Consider the following 18,114-nt stretch of genomic DNA (forward strand, 5'->3'; position numbering starts at 1 on the left):
AATCCTCTGAAATCCACCAAGCTGTTGATCTGAATGACATCATCTGCAAAGCATTCCACATTAACCATGCTGTGTGTAAGATTTGTATTTTTTTTTTACATTTGCTGCCTTTCTATTGTATAGAATGCACCCTGCTGCTTGTCTTACAAGGATAAAAAGGAGCACCTGGTTCACCTTTTTCTCTGCCAGTCGTTGTTTTGTATATTGATATATCCCCCTCTTATTCATCTCCTCTAAACAACTGTCCCAATCTTATCAGTCTTTCCTCACATAGAAAGCTTTTCATAGCCTTAAAATTGTCACCCATTATTCAATACCTAATTTTTACAATATTGTTTTGTAAAATATTCTGGGAATATAATATCCCAGAAGAGCACGTAGCATTGCTTTTTATAATTATATTATTTTCCATCCAGTTTCTTACATGTTGTAACAATTCATTTACCTCTGGATTGCTACTGTATATGGAGAAGAGGTTTTCATTGAGCTCTCCACCATGATGTCCAAATCTCTTTTCTGACCAGTTAAAATTAATTTAGAAGCTAGCAACATGTACAAGGAGTTTATATTATTCCTTTCAATGTGTTACCACTGATTTGGTGTCTCATCTTAAGCTGTTTTGTCAAATATCCCTGGATCCCATTGAAAATATACTTCAGTGACTCCTGTAACTCAGGTTCGTCCTGCATTCATTTTAGCCCTGTAATGCTAGTCCCTATGAATGGTCCAACTCAGGTGTGAGACCTTGATGGAGATTTTCAGCTATAAGTATACATTTGGCCTGCACATGTGCTCTTAAGTACGCTCTATAGGGGTGTGTGGGTGAACTGCCCTGAGTTTCTTCTTAACTTCCTGGGCCTTGAGCGTGCCTTGGCCTTGGCCTTTCCATTTTTTCCCTTAGTGTTAAGATGCAGTCTAATAGTTGTTAGGATAGCTATAGTTAATTTGTATAGGTAGTGATAGATTGTTTTGTTTTCCTCCTCTTTTTTTTCCCCCTCTAGAAGTCTTGTTTTCCTGGCAGGGAATGCCATGCTCACCAGACTTCAAATGCTACCTCTCCTGCCAGTGAGCTATTCCTTTAAGCAACAGTCACTCTAAGTGTGTCCATTGCTTGGGGCAGTTCCCTGTTTCCCAGAAGTGTAACTTCTGCTTGGCCCTCAAGTCTAGGGCAAGGAAGAACAGGAAGATGAAGCTAAGACTCTGATGGAATACACCATGCAACCACAACCAAGTAAGGCGACCCCCACTGGTCCTCATACATGTGTCCCAGACAGATTCAATCAGAGGGGTAAGCTTCCCCTAAGGAAGATAAGATTGTGGAGGTTTCTGCGAAGACTTGCACCCCAAGGAGCCAGCTTCAGAAAAACTAGGTTCCTGGCCAAGTCTGTTGTTTCTCAGGGTATTGTTGAGGCCAGGGACTCTGCCATGAACCCCCACAACTCCAAGGAGAGGAGACATGGCTCTGATAGGGCCCTGATACACTCTACCAGCAAGGAGAGCAAGCATAGGGCACCATTGAGTTTGGCCCAGCTAGTGGTACTGTTATGCCACTTAGACTGCATCAGTACCATCAGCAGGGTTATCTAGCTGCTGGTTCTGACGGTATCAAATCCACCGGTATCAAACAAACAACATCATCTTCAGCTGCGGTGCAGTCATCATGGTTAGTACTATCTGCTTCAGTAACTGTGGCCTTAGCTACTGGATTGGTAACACATCCCTTCTTGGTACCACAGGAATTCCAATACTCTAAGGACCTTTTGGTATCAAATGAAGAAGAGTCTCTGCTTCTTATGGGCATCAAGCACCTTTCGAGACTGAGACCCCCGTCTCTGCACTACTGCAATCAGCAGTGTAAGACTCTCCACTCTTTTCAAGTGGCTCCTCCACATAGTATGATGAGTAAGAAGACAAAGGAGACTCCCAATCCTCCTCTATTTCGGTCAGGGGTTCCACAATCTACCACTTCAGGAATCTCTTTTCAGTTAGGGGGAGAATCATAGTGGTCACCAAAGTGGTGGAACCAACCCTGTATGTCACCACCTCTTCCATATTGACCACAATGGCCATACTTGGACCCCTGGGCAGCCTACTGACAACAGATTACGAGACCACCAGTACCATATTGTGGGGAGACCAGGGCTATGCCACCTCCCCATTCCGAACCAATCGTGTTTCCTCACCCTCCCCTGAGACTTTGAGGAGCAGGAGGCCAGCACAAAAGAGGAGGCCCCTCCTGAAACACCCCTCTCCTCTTCATTGCCAAATGAGGTAGCCAGCCCTCCACCATCTTCCATGATTGATGACTTCAGGTAATTTCAAGACCTTATTAGGAGGATAGCAGACAGTCTTCAGATTCCTCTTAAACAGGTCCAGGATCCATAACATAAACTTCTGGATACTTTGCAGTCAGTAACACCCTCCAAAGTGTCATTAGTGATCAGTGAGGCACTTCTAGATCAGGCTAAAACAGTGTGGCCAGCACCTACCACTATTATGCCCATTTGTGGAAGAGCACTTGTGAAGAAAAGATTCAGTGTTCTTGTTTTCCCAGCATCTACCTAAGTTGCTGGTGGTAGATATGGTAAAAGAGTGGGGTAGACAACATTATTCTAGGTCTACCCCTTACGATAAGGACCAAAAATGACTGGATCTCTTTGGATGAAAGTCATGTTCATCAGCAACCCTGCAGTTTTGCATCACAAATTATCAGGCGATCATGGCTAAATACAACTTCACCAATTATAACAGGCTCGTGCCTTTTATTGAACAAGCAATTCCAGTCTGTTGTCTGTGAGGACCAGTTATTTTGCCAGAATTGCTCTTCAAGTATCCCTAGATGCTGTGGACACTACTGCAAGATCAATCTCCGTGGCAGTGGCTATGCGCAGATTGTCACGCCTCCAGCTCTCAGGGTTTCCGACAGAGGTACACAACACTGAAAGATCTTCCCTTCAACGTTTATAAACTCTTCTCAGAAACCATGAATGAGTCGCTGCACATGCTGAAGGGGGCTACCCTACGATGCCTGCATATATGTACATCTACAAATAAGAAAGATTTAGTAGTCACAGACTGTCCAGAGATCAGAAAACTGAGCAGGATGTGGATTTGATAGATCCTCTGAACTCGCAACAAAGAGACACAGATTCCAGAGACAAAAGAGCCACTCAACTATGCTCCTCGACCACCCAGGCCTCATCCAAGCAGCAATTTTGAAGGGTTGGTCAAGCATTCGAATCCTCTCATACCTCTGGGGTGTCAGTTGTGCCCATTGGCCCATCTCCTTCATTTTGGGGATCTCCTCTTCAGTTTCCAGCAGCCTTGGAAATGGATCCTCATGGAGGTCATACCCTTGGGCTATACCATCCATCTCTCCCTTCCACTTTGTCATCATATTCTTCCCCTCATCCAGGGTAATCAGGGTTATGATGGACAACGTGTCCTGCATATTCTGCACCAACACATTTGAGGAATCAAGTCCCCCTCCTTGTGCGCTAAAGCTATGAATCTATGGAATTGGTGCATAACCCATATTTCAGCAGTTTACCTCCCAGGCATTCAGTATACCACAACCGATGCCCTTAGCCAACACTTTTGACAGGACTATGAATGGGAGTTGGATACTCATGTTCTCTGCAGCATATTCCAAAGATGGGAACTAACCCAGGCCAACATTTTTACGGTCTCAGAAAACAATAAGTGCCGCCTTTTCTGCTCAAGGGGGGATCTGGTCACCTCTCCTTGGGAGACACATTCCTTCTATCTTGGAAGAAGGGTCAGTTTTCTGCATTTCCCCCTACTCTCGTAATTCTACAGATCATAAGATCAGACAGGACAGAGCCAGGACAGTGCCAAACTGGCCAAGATAACCTTGGTACCCGTACCTGCCTCACCTCTCTGTCCAACCGCCATTCAAGCTTCTAGCCATTACTCACCACCTGTTTCAGGATGTGGGTCACATGCTTCATTCCAGCTTAGTGGTTCTCAGGGCGTAGTTCCTCAGTGATTCTCAGGATTAGTCTTCCTGCTCTGAAGAAGTACAAGTGATACTAAACAACAGAAGGGTATCAAACTGTACAGATTACCTACAGAAATGAAAGAGATTGTCTTGGTGGTGCAGTTGTTGCTCCCTCCGACCTGATTCAATTCCACATCCACTCATCCAGGATTACCTGCCGAGTTTGAAGAAATCATAATTATCCATCAACTTGACTCAGCTAAATTTGGCTGCTATATCAATCTTTCCTTCCCTGATGGAGGGATTCTCTGTATTTGCTCATCCAGTGTCATCTAGATTCATTAAGAGGTTGGGCAATCTCTGCCCCCGCATTAGACAACCCACCCCTACCTGGGACCTCAACCATTCTCAATCACCTTATGAGATCTCTATTTGAACCAGTGGCAAATTGCTGTCTGCTCCATTTATCTATGAAGACTGCCTTCTTCTTTGCCATTATGTCAACCTGTAGGGTCAGGGAAATTGGGGCTTTCATGACAGATTCCCCCTTGACCACGTTCTTCAAGGATAAGGTTTCTTTACGCTCATACCCTAAATTCTGATCTGAAGTTCTGTTGGATTTCCATCTTAATTAATCCATCCATCTAGCTGTATTTTTTTTTCCAAAACCTGAGTTTTCTCAGCAGGAATCCTATTTCCCTACCCTGGATATTTGAAATCACCCGTTTCTATCTAAATAGAAGGCCAACGCTCTTATACGGTCACTTACTCTTCATCTCTATTGCAGATAGATCCAGGGGATTCTCTCTCTCTACTCAGGCACTATTGAAATGAATATTTGGTTGTGCTTTTTCACTTGTTATGAGTCTGTAGGTCCTCAAACCTCCCTTAGGGTGATAGCACCAGCTCTCAGGCAATATCTACAGCATTACTGAAAAATGTACCCATTTCTGAGATATGTAAGGCTACTACATGTGCATACACTTACAAAACATTATGCCCTCATCCGTGCCTTCAGATCCAAAGCAGCCGTTGGTTCTTCAACATTATCTTCATTTCTTGACTCTATTCCAAAGCTCCCTCCTCCTTCTGAGGATACTGCTCAAAAGTCACCAGAGGTGGCATATCCATAGGGACACTACACGAAGAAGAGGTTATTCACCTTGTGCAGTAATTGTGGTTCTTTGAGATGTGTCCCACTATGGGTGCTCCACAACCCACCGTCCTTCCCTTCTGCTTCAGAGTGTTTCGTAAGGGACACTGGTAGAGAAGTATTAGGGGGCAGCTGTGTTAGTCTGTGTCCACAGAAACAACAAGGAGTCTGGTAGCACATCCACAAAAGCTTATGCCCAAATAAATCTGTTAGTCTTTAAGGTGCCACCGGACTCCTTGTTGTTTTGGGGGTAGAGAAGAAACTGAGGGCAGCTCATCTGTGCACCCCTATATAGCTTTAGTGTCTGCCATGAGGCAGCTTAGCCCGCTTGTGTGGACCGAATGGACACTGCTAGCTGACAATCTCTGATCAAGGGCTCAAGTGCACAGTTACTGTACAAGGTAACATTGTTTTCAGTTGTGATTAAGGTGTGCTCTTCCTTATTTTGTTCCGGAGTGATGCCCAGATGTACACTCTGTCACCTAGGCTTCATTTGGTGGTGATGTGGATGCAATTTAATCACAGCTCGTCTGGCTGGTTATGGATTGAACTACCACTTGAAGAGAGAGGGAAATGCTGTGATTTTTTTCCCCAAGTTCTTGCAATACACCAGGTGAGCAACTGGCCTTTTCCACAGCCAAAATTCTCTGTGTTTGTGGTATTGGTATAGTGGTTGTAGTCATTGTGGATGGTCATCTTTAGGGATTAAAATACTTGTGCAAATGTCAGATCAGATGAAGTAGTGTGTCTTGCTAGATGTAATGTACTTTTTAGGTTTGACTGAAATGTCAGGAACCTTCCCACAGTTTTAAGTCTTGTATTTTGGGTCTGATCTGAAAATATCAGATATTGGGGTGACCCACACAGGTGATCTAGCCAACCTTGTATGTTTCAGTGCAGAGGCTACTTAGCACCGTATGCAGCATCAGGTGTATTTTCTCATGAACTTGGTGGGTAACTAATCCTGAGGATTTTTGTGATCCATTTACTTCTGCTGGCATGTATCTGTATTTGAGTTAACCTCCCAACGTGTCACTTACCCAGCATTTAATATCACCTATTTAATGGAGTGTGTCAGCTTCCTATTTCCTTATACCCTCATTGCTTCATGTACACAGGCATCCTTTTAACATCTCATTAGAAATGTATAAATAAAATCCTGTATTTGCACTCTACTCTTTCACTAGAAATGACTGATATGTCACAAATACAGCATTATGACTTAACTGCAGGATCAAATAGGACAAGAGGAGGGGCCAGCAATTGACTCTGAATTTGCATAAGTAACACATTCTAAGAACTCCAGCTGATGTAAGTAACTTTTCTTTTCAGGGGGAAAAAACCTTCCCTTCAATATACAAGAATATTTCCCTAAGTTTTGTATATCTCTGTAAATTGAAATACAGTAGATGTGTAAATTTAAACCATGTCTCCCTTGATATTTTGTATAACATACTGTAAAATACGTCCCTTGTTTATACAAATGTTACTAATATCTTCAGTATAATTACACATACTACACACTAAAGATCAATAAGCATTAGCAAATATTGAACCTGATCCTTTAGCCTCTCTTCATGTAGGATCACGCCCACTGAAAGTTTCCACAGAGGAAAACTGTATGCGACACTTAGTTGTGGTAAAATTCAGGCATTAGTGCTTTTAAAAGCAATTTTTGTTTATTCATTTGTCATTTGCTTCTGAAGAAATGGATCTAGGGCTAGTAAAAGTGATTAATGTATGTACTAGTACTGTGGAGGGAGGGAGGAAGGAAAATGCACATATACCTTTGTATTTGAGCAAAGATAAGAGTAGGTTTCTTGTTAAGTAAAAGTTTATGCATTTCTATTTTAGTAAAGTTGTAATGCAAACAATGTTCTGGTATAAATTGGGGTAGCACTATTGACTTTCGTGGAACTATGGTGATTTACACCAGCTGAGGATATTTGTCTACAGTGCACTCTTATGCAGCCTTACATTTGCCATGTAGGAAAAGATATCATCAAACTTAACATACCACGGGATGTGTCGTGATAGGCTACAGGAAATGTGCTGACCACTAGTACGTACATAACATGCAAAAATATATAAATTTTGCTGCAAGAATTTTGCTACAGCAGAAGCAGCTGTGCTGAGGAGTTGAGGCAGATGAATTTTGTGGCTCATTGACTGGAAGAATATCATGTGGAATATGCCAGTGGAGCTCTGAACCCTTATTTGACCAAGAGGTTAGTACAGAAGTTTTGTTATGACTTGAAGACTTATTTTTTTAAATGTAGTCATGTTTCATGAATGCTTATGTAACCATGTTAAATGTTAGTGTATCTACAAAGAAAAATACTTCCTAAATAAGCAATGATTTTTCCCTCCTACTCAGCTGATTAAAAAGATATGTTTACAATTAATCTAAGACTAATAGTTGTGTAACTCAAAAGCATTCAGAGATACTAGCTGGACAAAAGTAAAGAAAATACTTATTTCTGAATCTTATCTATACTGCACAAATATTGTCATACACAATAATTTAATATCAATGAATTTTTTATTAAAGCAGTTTTGTCATGTGATCTCTCTTCTCCTTGTGTTTTGTATCTGGAATTTAGAAATGAACAGCTAGATAAAATGTCTCAGAAGTATAATTTGGCATTACATCAACAGATTTAGGGGGACTGATGGTTTTGTTTAGCTTAGAATGCAAAGTTATAATACATAGATTTGGTCAGTATTTGTCAAGTGAATGAGCAGATATCTATATCTTAGACTATCTCAGATTGTTCAGTTACTAACAATGGAATCTTTATGTTTATCTTGTGATTTCCCTTTCCTCCCACCTTTCCCTGCCCCCCCCCCCCCGCTTGTCTCTCTTCAACTTTATCAGTCTGGTACATTGCTATTACTTAGTGCAACCATGTACAAATATTAAACTGAATATGCCTTCTCATCAAGTGGTCTTCTCCCATGCACTCCATAGTGGCCTCACGTGGTCCCTCAGTTACCCCCCCCCCGAACCCAGATTCCTCACATAAATTGGCACACAACGTTTTTGTCCATTCACAACAGCCCTTCTTGGCGTCTAGATTTTTTTACACATAAAATAAACTTAAAATAAAACTTAGTCCCAAAACAAAGTCCATCCATTTACCCTGTTATCAGAGTTTCTCCAAGCCTTTCCTGCCTGAGTTCCAAGTTTATCTATTGGAGCTCACTTGTGCCCAGTAGCTTCCGTACTCCACTCGAGTCTCCATGAATCTCCCAACCCCTACCTCCAGACATGGATTTGTGCAGCTCTTGAAGGGGGATTACCTAATTCCTGCTCAGGCATGCCTCCTAGCCCTTAAGGGGCAAGCCTCCCAGGAACATTCCTAGGTAAAAATAACATAGTTAAAAGATTGCTACAACTGCTCTTTCTTGGCTTAGATATTAAGGTAATCAAGTAATAGTAAATATAGTGGTAGTAATTAAACATGCTTCACTGTGACAACTTTATAACACAGGAATAATCTTTCTTTTTTGTTTATATTTAGCTTTCTGTCACTATGCAAATTTCATTGTAGAATCAAGGCCTTAACTGTGTTGGGAGTATTATTTTCTCCTATTATTGAGTCTGCATAATTCCCATTGGCATTAATGGAAAGTTGTGTGCACACATCAGGCGGAGAATTTACACCTTTGTATTCCTTATCCTGAAGCCTTTAGTTTTTGGATAATGCTTGACTTCTGTAGCATACATGTTAACAGGTTAGAATGTCAACAAGAATGACTATCAAATGTGCACTGTTCTCAATTTTGAGAACCTTTGTGCCTCATACTCTCAAATTCCAGCACACGCATTGTTATCTTCAGTGGCAGGTTATTAGGAATATAAAATAAATATGGACTGAAAAATATTGTACTGCTACATGTTGCTTTTGCTCTGAAATTTGCACTGTCAATCCACTGAGGTTTTACAATCTTGCAGGTTAAAAGGACTAAATTACACTTGTTACTTATTATGAGTCATTTTTAATTACAGTGGATTGAGAAACATTTCAGCAATGTCACTACTGTGAAGAGTATTGACTCTTGAGCACCAATACCTGGGATTCTCAAACACAGTAACAAGCTAATGTTAAGTATACTGCAGCTGCATGGAAGAATGATGGTTATAATGCAAAACTAATGTTAAACAGAAACACTGTGTCAGACTTAAGATTTACAAGAAAGATAAGATAAAACTGAAACCAGGTACTTTACTGTAGATCTTAAATTGGTCTTGTATTTTTTTAGTAAGTGGCATGAACTTTGATCCATTTATTTTATAGTGGCATGTTGCCACATACACTTTTGTAGATGTGCCATAGGCTACTAATGCACAGACATAAACACTTTGCACCTCCCACTGATTTCTCAAGATGTTTTGCAAGCATTTTGTATTCTTTTTAGGAAGATATAGCATGTATGGCTTAAACTGGAATAGCAACTAAAATGTGAACTAAAATCTAACACATCTAGCCTATGACAATGGACGACAACACAAACAACTGCCTTCCCACTCCTGATGCTGCCCCAGCCAGCTAAAATTCAGTGTACTGCACTATAAAGATCAGTAACTTGGAATCTGGCAAACCACTATAGAGAATAATTTCTTGTATTTCACCGTCTTCTGAAAATATCCTGCCACAAGAGAGAACATGTTAAATACAGGACTAGTAGCCACATCCCCACTGCACTGGTCTCATGAGGCACTGCAGCCACTGAATTCTCTTATACACAGATATGAAGCCACATCCTTCAACACTTCAACTGTCCTCTAAAATGATTTTCTGTGCTGGCCTCATGTAGTCTGACAGAGATCAGTTCCACAGTGCACACTGAATGTATCCATGACCCACTTTAGGAAGCTAAGGGCTCTAACATTCCTAAAAATACAGAGGTCAGTCTCTTCAACAAACCTTCTCTTGATGCTGAAATGTTTAGCAGTTACTAACTAGTCTCAGACCTCTTGTTCTGGGGACAGTGATTGAGAAAGCAATTGCTAATGTATTCCAGGTGTACTTAACATCTTGGACATTCTGGGTAAATCCCAGTCTGGGTTCTGGCAAACCTTTGGAATTGAGACTTCTATCTCACCCTCAACCACTGGAAAGCCAAAGTCTTGCTGTTGGTTAGGAATTGTGCATAATGAAGTGTCTTGCTGCTGTGTCATAACACATACGTTTATTGATGGAATAGTGCTGCAGTAGTGAATCAGGTAAAGGCCCTCAGCGTTGCTTTGGATCATGCCCTATTCACCTTTTCATCTTAAGTTATGTGTGATATGTAAATATTGGGGGGCGGGTTTCCATTTTCACCTGTATTTGTAGCATGGCAGTCTTGCACCAGTTAAGACATAGCGTTATGAATGATCCACACTCTTTTTTTTTTTTTTTTTTGTTAGAATAGCTACTCTTGGACCTGTATTTATCACACGCTCTTGCCATTCCTTTCTCCCTCCCCCCCTGTTTGTTTTATGTGTTTTAAGAGGGTGTTATTTTATTATGTTTTATGTACACTGTTTTGAACATTTTGACAGGGGTAAGGGACTCTATATAGAAATATTATTCCTCCAGAAAACAGGAGTGATGTATGGCAAAGGAAACTACTTTGTAGTAATTCTGTTTGTCACAACTGTTATCTCCTTCCTGCTTTCCCTTTCTCTTCTGAGTTCAGTTTTTAGTAATATTTTATCATCTTATTGCTGTTAGTTGTTTGGGAAGCATTAGATGGGTGAGAAGAAAGTGGAGGTGGTTTGTACATGGCTTTGATGATTGACAGTCTTCTGGTCTCTTGAATCCTAGTGGGTGGAGACAGAAGACTCTTCCTCAGACAGCAAAGGAAGAGAAGATGACTAGAGCAAACAGAAATACCAATACTGTAAGTAATTTTACCAGTTTTGACAGACTGCTGCCATTATAGTTTATTTGCCACCTTTGAGAAAACTGCCGTTTTTTCCAAATACTTACAGCCTGTTCTGAAGTATGATTCTGAATATTCTATTCCCCACCCACTTAGTAAAACACATCAAAGAGACAATGATGCACTGATAACTGTACTAGTATAGCTTGTTTTCATCAATTACAATTTGTGCCATTGTCAACACTGAGTGGTGGTTTTTGAATTGTAAAAGATACTCAGCTTAGTTGTTTCCTTCTGCATAAACCTTTTTAAAATGTTACGTGATTGACTCTACATTCAGAGTAAGTGCATTTCAGAGATTGCACAAAAAGGCTTTGTGTACAAAATGTGAAGATTGGTCTAATATGTATTAATTTGGATTTATTAATTGGGAGCACTATTTCATTGCTGGACACAACTAGCTATGAAAATGTCTAGGTCACTGGTTTCACACTTGGAGGATTATTTATTTCTGTTTTTGTTTGTTTGTTTATTTTGGACAACCTTTTCATGTCTCTCAAAGGCCTTATCTTTGAGATGTAAACATTAATTGCTGCAAAGTTCTTGCTACAAAGACATAACAGAGAGCCTGAGTAGAGGAAGAGCTTTAGCAAGAATCTTGCTGGTTTTCTGCACTTGTTCTGTTACTTGTTTTATATATGCTACATATTGATTGTTATGCAAACATAAGCTGGTATTGTATTTTGTTTGATAGAATTTAAGTAGAGCCTTTAAAAAAACACACCAGGAAAGTCTCAGCTTATCTCCAAGTGTCTCATGTTGATTCTGTTACAGAAACTCTTGTGTACAGGTAGATGCTGTTTTTAACTAGACTCCTCTATATGATGCAGTGTGCCACCAGTGAAATGAGCATTGTGAACTAGATAAGTATCATATTAATGAAGAAACAAAATAGTAAACCTTATTTCACATATCACAAAATTTAATATATCTTTATTTACTGCAATCTACATTCATAAAGTTTGAGCTATTTTTAACAGATATTTTAATAAATAGTTGCTTTGAAGTACAGCAATTTAATGAGAAATAATTAGCTTAAAAACACGCATTAGTTTTGGAGCCCGTAGGGCTTACAAATATAATCAGATGTCATTTTACTGTAGAAAGGCTTGCTTAACACCTGTATTTAAAGAATATGATAGTGCCAGATGGACAACAAGTTAATAAGCCACAGGGCAAAAATATAAATTATAATAATTAAATATATAAATAAATAATGTAGTAGTTACAGTAACAAATGTTATCCATTATTTTGACTTAAGTAGCTAGTGACTTTTCACTGTAACCATACTAGAATACATAGACTGCAGAAGTTTCCGCAGTCCTTCAAGAAACTCTTGAGTGTTCTTCTGTTGGGAGCCTTCATATTTTGCTGTTGTGTTTTTCTGCAATGAAAATGTTTATATAGTTAATAATTGATTAGTGATAGCTCTGTCATGGACTAGAGTCCGTGGTAATGCATGAACCTGTGCATGCTGAGTTTCCTTCCAAAATGAGGCCCAGAATGTTTTTCAGGTTTTTACTTTTTGCTAAAGTTAGGTATTCGTATAGTAAAGGAAGCCACAGACAGTGGGATGCTCTGTGGCACTGAAATATATCATAACCTTAATTTATTAACTTTCAGTAATAAGACAGTTGGTTAATAATCCAGCTGAGGCAGATTTCATTTTTAACCAAAGCCTGAGCGATTTTTCTAAAATATCATGTGACCCCTCTTAGCCATGTTTTCTGTGTTATTTTTAATCATAGTGGGATTTGGTACTTTGTAGCTTTACCAAGTCCTGCTGCATAGTGTCGCTTATGTTCAGCATTAGAGACTGCAGAGTCAAGTACTTGTGGTCCAGTCCTGGAAAGCATTGCTCATGTGAGGATTCTTTACTCTGCCATAAGCAAAGAATTGCAAGACTGGGCACATTCACTTTAGTCATAGTTAGGTTAATAAAATTAATTAGGAACCTATATTACAGAAAAAATTTGATTGTAAGCATTATATAACTAAAAAAGCACAAACCATATCTTGTCCTAGTGGATTATCATGCAAATAGACATTGCTGCATATTTAAAACATTAGACATTTTGCTAGCTATTACAGTGCCAGAAGATCTCAAGAAAAACTAGTACACATCTGAAAAACAATAAAATGTATTGGTCTCAAGATTGGAATTCAAGATTAACTTAAATGGTTTCATTTTCAGCGAAGAAACTCAACTCTGCTACTGTATATAATCAAATGTGAAGTTCCCATCACCAAGATTTCTTCTTTATTCTAGTTAAAGGACAGAAAAAAGAGAGGAAAAATACCCATTGCAATCTACGGGGAATTTTTTTCCTATGTTGAGCCTTAGAACTCTGATTTTTTAAAAAATCAGATTTGGGTTACCATTAAGCTACACATTTCTTTTTAAAAGCACCCAACCCAAGTTAAAAAGAAGAACTTTTGTAAAAGGCTGTTTAACTTGAATTTTCTTCTTTGCAGTGCAACAACAGAACCATATTCTTGGTTTTTTATTGACAGAAAATGTCCATAGGAGCTCAGATCCTGTAGTGATGGGAGTAGTATAGAGTCTAGATATATTAGATGGAAAAAGACTTTGAGACAGATTATGGGAGTGTCAAATAAGCAAATAATGCAGTGTTGGGCCCACTGCGAGCAGATAATTTTTTTCTCTTTCTAGTTGATATTCTATCAACTTCTAAATTTGTGTATCAAATTGAGTAAAAATGAATCCTTACCACAGAAGCACCAAGATATTTCATGATACGATCAATATTATTATTAACCATAACATTGTTTTGGCTTTCATCTTTTAAAGTGTTCATTTCAGCCATATAAACGCCCAAGGCCTCCATTCTGCGCTCCTCCTAAAATAAGAAGGAAAATCATTGCTAAGTATGATTGACATTTACTGGGGCCAGCAAAAAATGTATTATTTGAATATACCTTGATTTATTTTACCCTAGTTTGAGAAGTTTATACAGTATATCATTCATCTGTGCTCTTTAAAGTCAGACTATAAAAAATTAAAAATGGGCCCAACTCTAGTATTTTCTTGTAGGCTTGTGCTGCTCCATTTGGAAGTCTGGTCAACCACTGCAAGATTCCATGAGCATAGGAAAATCCTCAAGTGGCACAGAGCTGCTCTTGCAACTCCTACACTAATACTTGGTCCTAGCTTCTACTGTAAGAAGTATCACCTGGAAAAGGGCATGTAGCCTTAGCCCCTGTACCTAAGGTTGATTCCCAACTGCTGGAATGGCTCCTTTGGGCCATTTCCAGTTGGTGTAAAGTAAAGCAGGCTGGCTGATCTATTTGATTCCTGGGACTGACCTGGTCTCTAGATTCAGGGGGAGTCATCTTTACATGCAACCATCACAAGCTGTGCCAAACACAGTTTGAGCATATCACATGATCTGCCCCAATAAACTGACATTTAAAAATCTAAACCAGAAATTCTTAGTGTTTGATCCAGTGAGTACATGACTAAAATTGGTCTAGTGAGGAAGTCATTGCAGGTTGAGGCTTTGAACCTTTACTTAAGCAAATATCCCATTACCTTCAATGGGAATTCTGTAATTAGGGATTTACATAATAATATAAATTAATTGTCTGACATCTTCCAACACTAATATACTTTCTCAGCAGATTATCTAGGTAAGTAAGTATTATCCCTATTTACATAAAGGAAAAGCTAACACTAAAGTGGCTAAGTGATTTGATAACAGAGAGTCTGTGGAGAGCTGGAATATTACAATGCAATTCTGTGCTATGTATACTAGATCACATTGAAAACAAGCAATCTCAGTGACTTAATGAGGATTCAGAGCAGAAAGTTCTTGTGCAATTGGATATTTATGATAAAATACATACATATTAATCTATTACTGTATAACGAGTATAAATAAGTATTCAGAGCTAAAGGTACTCGAGCATGGCCTGATGGAGTTTCACTCCTAGAAAGAGCATATGTAGAATTTTAAAACCAGAAAGCATGATCACTTTAATCTGTGATGTTACATGAGATTTGTAACAGAAACTGCTAGTGTATGCACATACAGTTGAGATAAAATTAGACTCTACTTTGTGCCAACTTCTGCCTATATTCTTAAAATGAAACTGGCATTTTTAAAATATCACCTGACACTAAAGACTATTCTTCCTGTTTGTGCTTCTGATTTAAGAGTTAATATCACCTGCTGCATATTAACCTGTGGCCCAGTAAATCACAAAATAAATTATTTTCATGTAAGAATTTATTCAACTGCAGTACATTAAATAGAGCAAACTAATCTTGCTCTGTTATGCTATTACACAGAGCAATAAGATAGCATTGTTATATCAGCTTTTTCTGCTGTCAAACAGCATAAAGCAAAAACACACAGTAGAATCCCAAAGACTGGGGCTCCTACAGTGAACTCATGCTCCAAGCATTTTTATTTTTTCTTAGCTCTGCCTTTTCAGAAGAGGTAAAATGTTGATGTGAATTAATAGCACACATTTAAAGTAGCAACACTTGGAAAGGCTCTTTTAAAAGATAACATAAAAGTTTATACTCACATTTGAGAAGTCCTCTGGTGTGTAAAAGCCGTCATATTCAATATCCTATGAGAAAAATAGGATTTAATTTTTTCTGCAAAAAGTAAAATAAAAAAATTACAGTACATATTTAAAAAGGAAAACAATCCACTTACTTTGGTCATTTCTTCTAGCTGGATTAAATCATCAATTGCATATTTTAGATACTCTTCTTTTGGCAAGGTGAATGGTGTACCATTTGGTGAGGTGAATGGTTTACCATTTGCTGCAATTACAAGCAGTAGTGGAATATAGCAGGTGACCAATACTTTGCACATTATAACAGGGTTCTAATTTACTGTGTGTCAGTATCCAAGTTGCAATTAATAGAGCTGATAAATTGTCCTTTAGCTGCTTGGTATATATATACTCTTAATTCTGGAAAAAATGTATGGGGGCGTCCCATTACAGTATTGACTTATTACATTCTTTTTCATATGTTCTACCTGTGTGGCAAGAATCATTACTTTTGTTTTTCCTCCTCTGATGACACTTTGGAATTTCTTTAAAGCCTCATAAGCAGTGAAGGGATGTAGGTAAAATCCCTCTTGGTGTAATAGAAGCCCACACTCGTGGCAGTACCTCTTCATGATATGTATATGAAACACTTTTTCCCCTTCTCTCACTCACTCGCATCTCTCTCTCTCTGTTTCTCCATATAGACTATACCAAGCTATAAGCACGTGAAATGTTATCTCAATCTGTATCATTAACCATAGCGTGTATGGCAGTGGTTCTCAAACTCCTGTACTGGTGACCCCTTTCACATAGCAAGCCTCTGAGTGTGACTTCCCTTATCAATTAGAAACATTTGTTTATATATTTAACATATTATAAATGCTGGAGGCAAAGTGGAGTTTGGGGTGGATGCTGACAGCTCGTGACCCCCCCACACACACATGTAAAACCTCACGACCCCCTGAGGGGTCCCAACCCCCAGTTTGAGAATCCTGGTGTATGGTTTTTGTAAATTTACATGTTGTTCATTTATATATACCAACAGATTTAATGTGGCACAGTGAAGAGAAGTGAAATGTACAGATAAAAGGAGAGAAGTAATTTTATTTTGTTTTTAGAATTGTTGATTAAACAACAGGAAGAAAGTTGGCTTCCTGTCTGATGGTGGTTTCACCTGTCATCTTTTGCAAAAGACAGCTCATGCATGTTCAGTGATAGATGCAGAGATGAATCTTTACACAATCAACTTGGAAACTGTTGTGAAACTAACCCCCTCACTACTAAGGATCCCTTGTTTTGGGATGGTTATTTAAAATTTCTTTTTTATTGATGTTTAACTTACTGATATTTCTCTTCCACTATCTGCACCTTCCCTCTCTTTTTCAGCATGCAACAAAAAGCTAGGGTTGTGTTTTTCTTTTTGTTTTTTTTTTGGCAGCATGTCATTTTGCTTTTTGGATATTTACATGTGTTTCTCTGTCATGCTGTTTTTTTATTCTATTGTTCCTCATTGAACCTCCTACCTTGCTTCATGTATTGCATATTGAAATTGAGAGGGGACTGTTTTACAGTGAATTTGACACTGGGCTCTCATGTTTCAGTATCATAAATTGTCACTTTTTCCCCCCTCAAAATGCCTACTGTTGGCTCAGGAGTGCTAATTTCAGATTTAACATTCAGTTCTGTACACCTTGAGCTTAGTCCTGAGCCACATATTCCCTCTGTTGCACAGAAGCCCCAAACACATTGGAATGGACGCAGTTCTTGTGTGTAGAGGAGCAGACCCTGGAGAGGCAATGCAGAGGGACTCTACCCCTTAAATTCTCTAGAGCTTTGCATCTGTTGACACTTAAACTCTTTTTTGTCCTGTCTTAAGGCTTGCCTGAGAGCAGGACTCCCATGCAGTTAAGATAAAGATGTCTAACAAAGAATGGAATTTTACTGTGCAGTAACTCTTTTAATGTATTTTGAAAGATGTTTTAAGATATCTATATATAGATATACTATATAATATAGAGTACTAACTGCAAGCTATATAATGCATGAAATTATAAAAAAGGGCATAAACACTGACTAACCGCCAGGTGTTGAAGCCATTGAAAAGTTGAGTCTACAGGGAACCTTGGAAATAGCCTCAGATAAGAAATATGTACCGGAAATAGGTTAGGATCACACTGATACACAATAAGGATAACAAGGGTGTAATTGCCTGTAAATCATAGGGGAAGTAAGATCCATCTAACGGACTGGACACATTGTGAGATAACTACAGGGAAGGTTTCCCACAGCTGTTGGTAACTGTATGCCTGTGTTTGTGTGGTCTTCAGATTTATTAATCAGTTAGATAAGTCAACTTTGATTACTGAGGTTTATTGTTTTTAAACTAATCCAAACTCAAGAGAACCTCTCTCAGTAAATACATAATCACAGAAAATTTGTATCAGTTATTGGTTATCAATACGTTTATCAGTAAATTATTAAGTATTGATAATCCACAGTAGCATGGAGAAGTGATCTAGGCATGTGATCCATGTT

The 18,114-nt window shown here is 38.9% G+C and overlaps 1 long non-coding RNA gene across 1 annotated transcript in view; it reads left to right on the forward strand.

Annotated features, from left to right (window-relative positions):
• The first annotated feature begins 7,246 nt into the window (after nucleotides 1-7,246).
• Nucleotides 7,247-18,114, forward strand: part of LOC127047882 (uncharacterized) — a 128,517-nt gene continuing 117,649 nt past the window's right edge. Inside the window, exons 1-2 of the long non-coding RNA XR_007773510.1 lie at nucleotides 7,247-7,342; nucleotides 10,931-11,006. This is a non-coding gene — a long non-coding RNA (uncharacterized LOC127047882). The remainder of the gene's footprint in view (nucleotides 7,343-10,930; nucleotides 11,007-18,114) is intronic.

This window comes from Gopherus flavomarginatus, chromosome 3 (genome assembly GCF_025201925.1).
Source record: "Gopherus flavomarginatus isolate rGopFla2 chromosome 3, rGopFla2.mat.asm, whole genome shotgun sequence".
NCBI classification, from domain to species: Eukaryota; Metazoa; Chordata; order Testudines; family Testudinidae; genus Gopherus; species Gopherus flavomarginatus.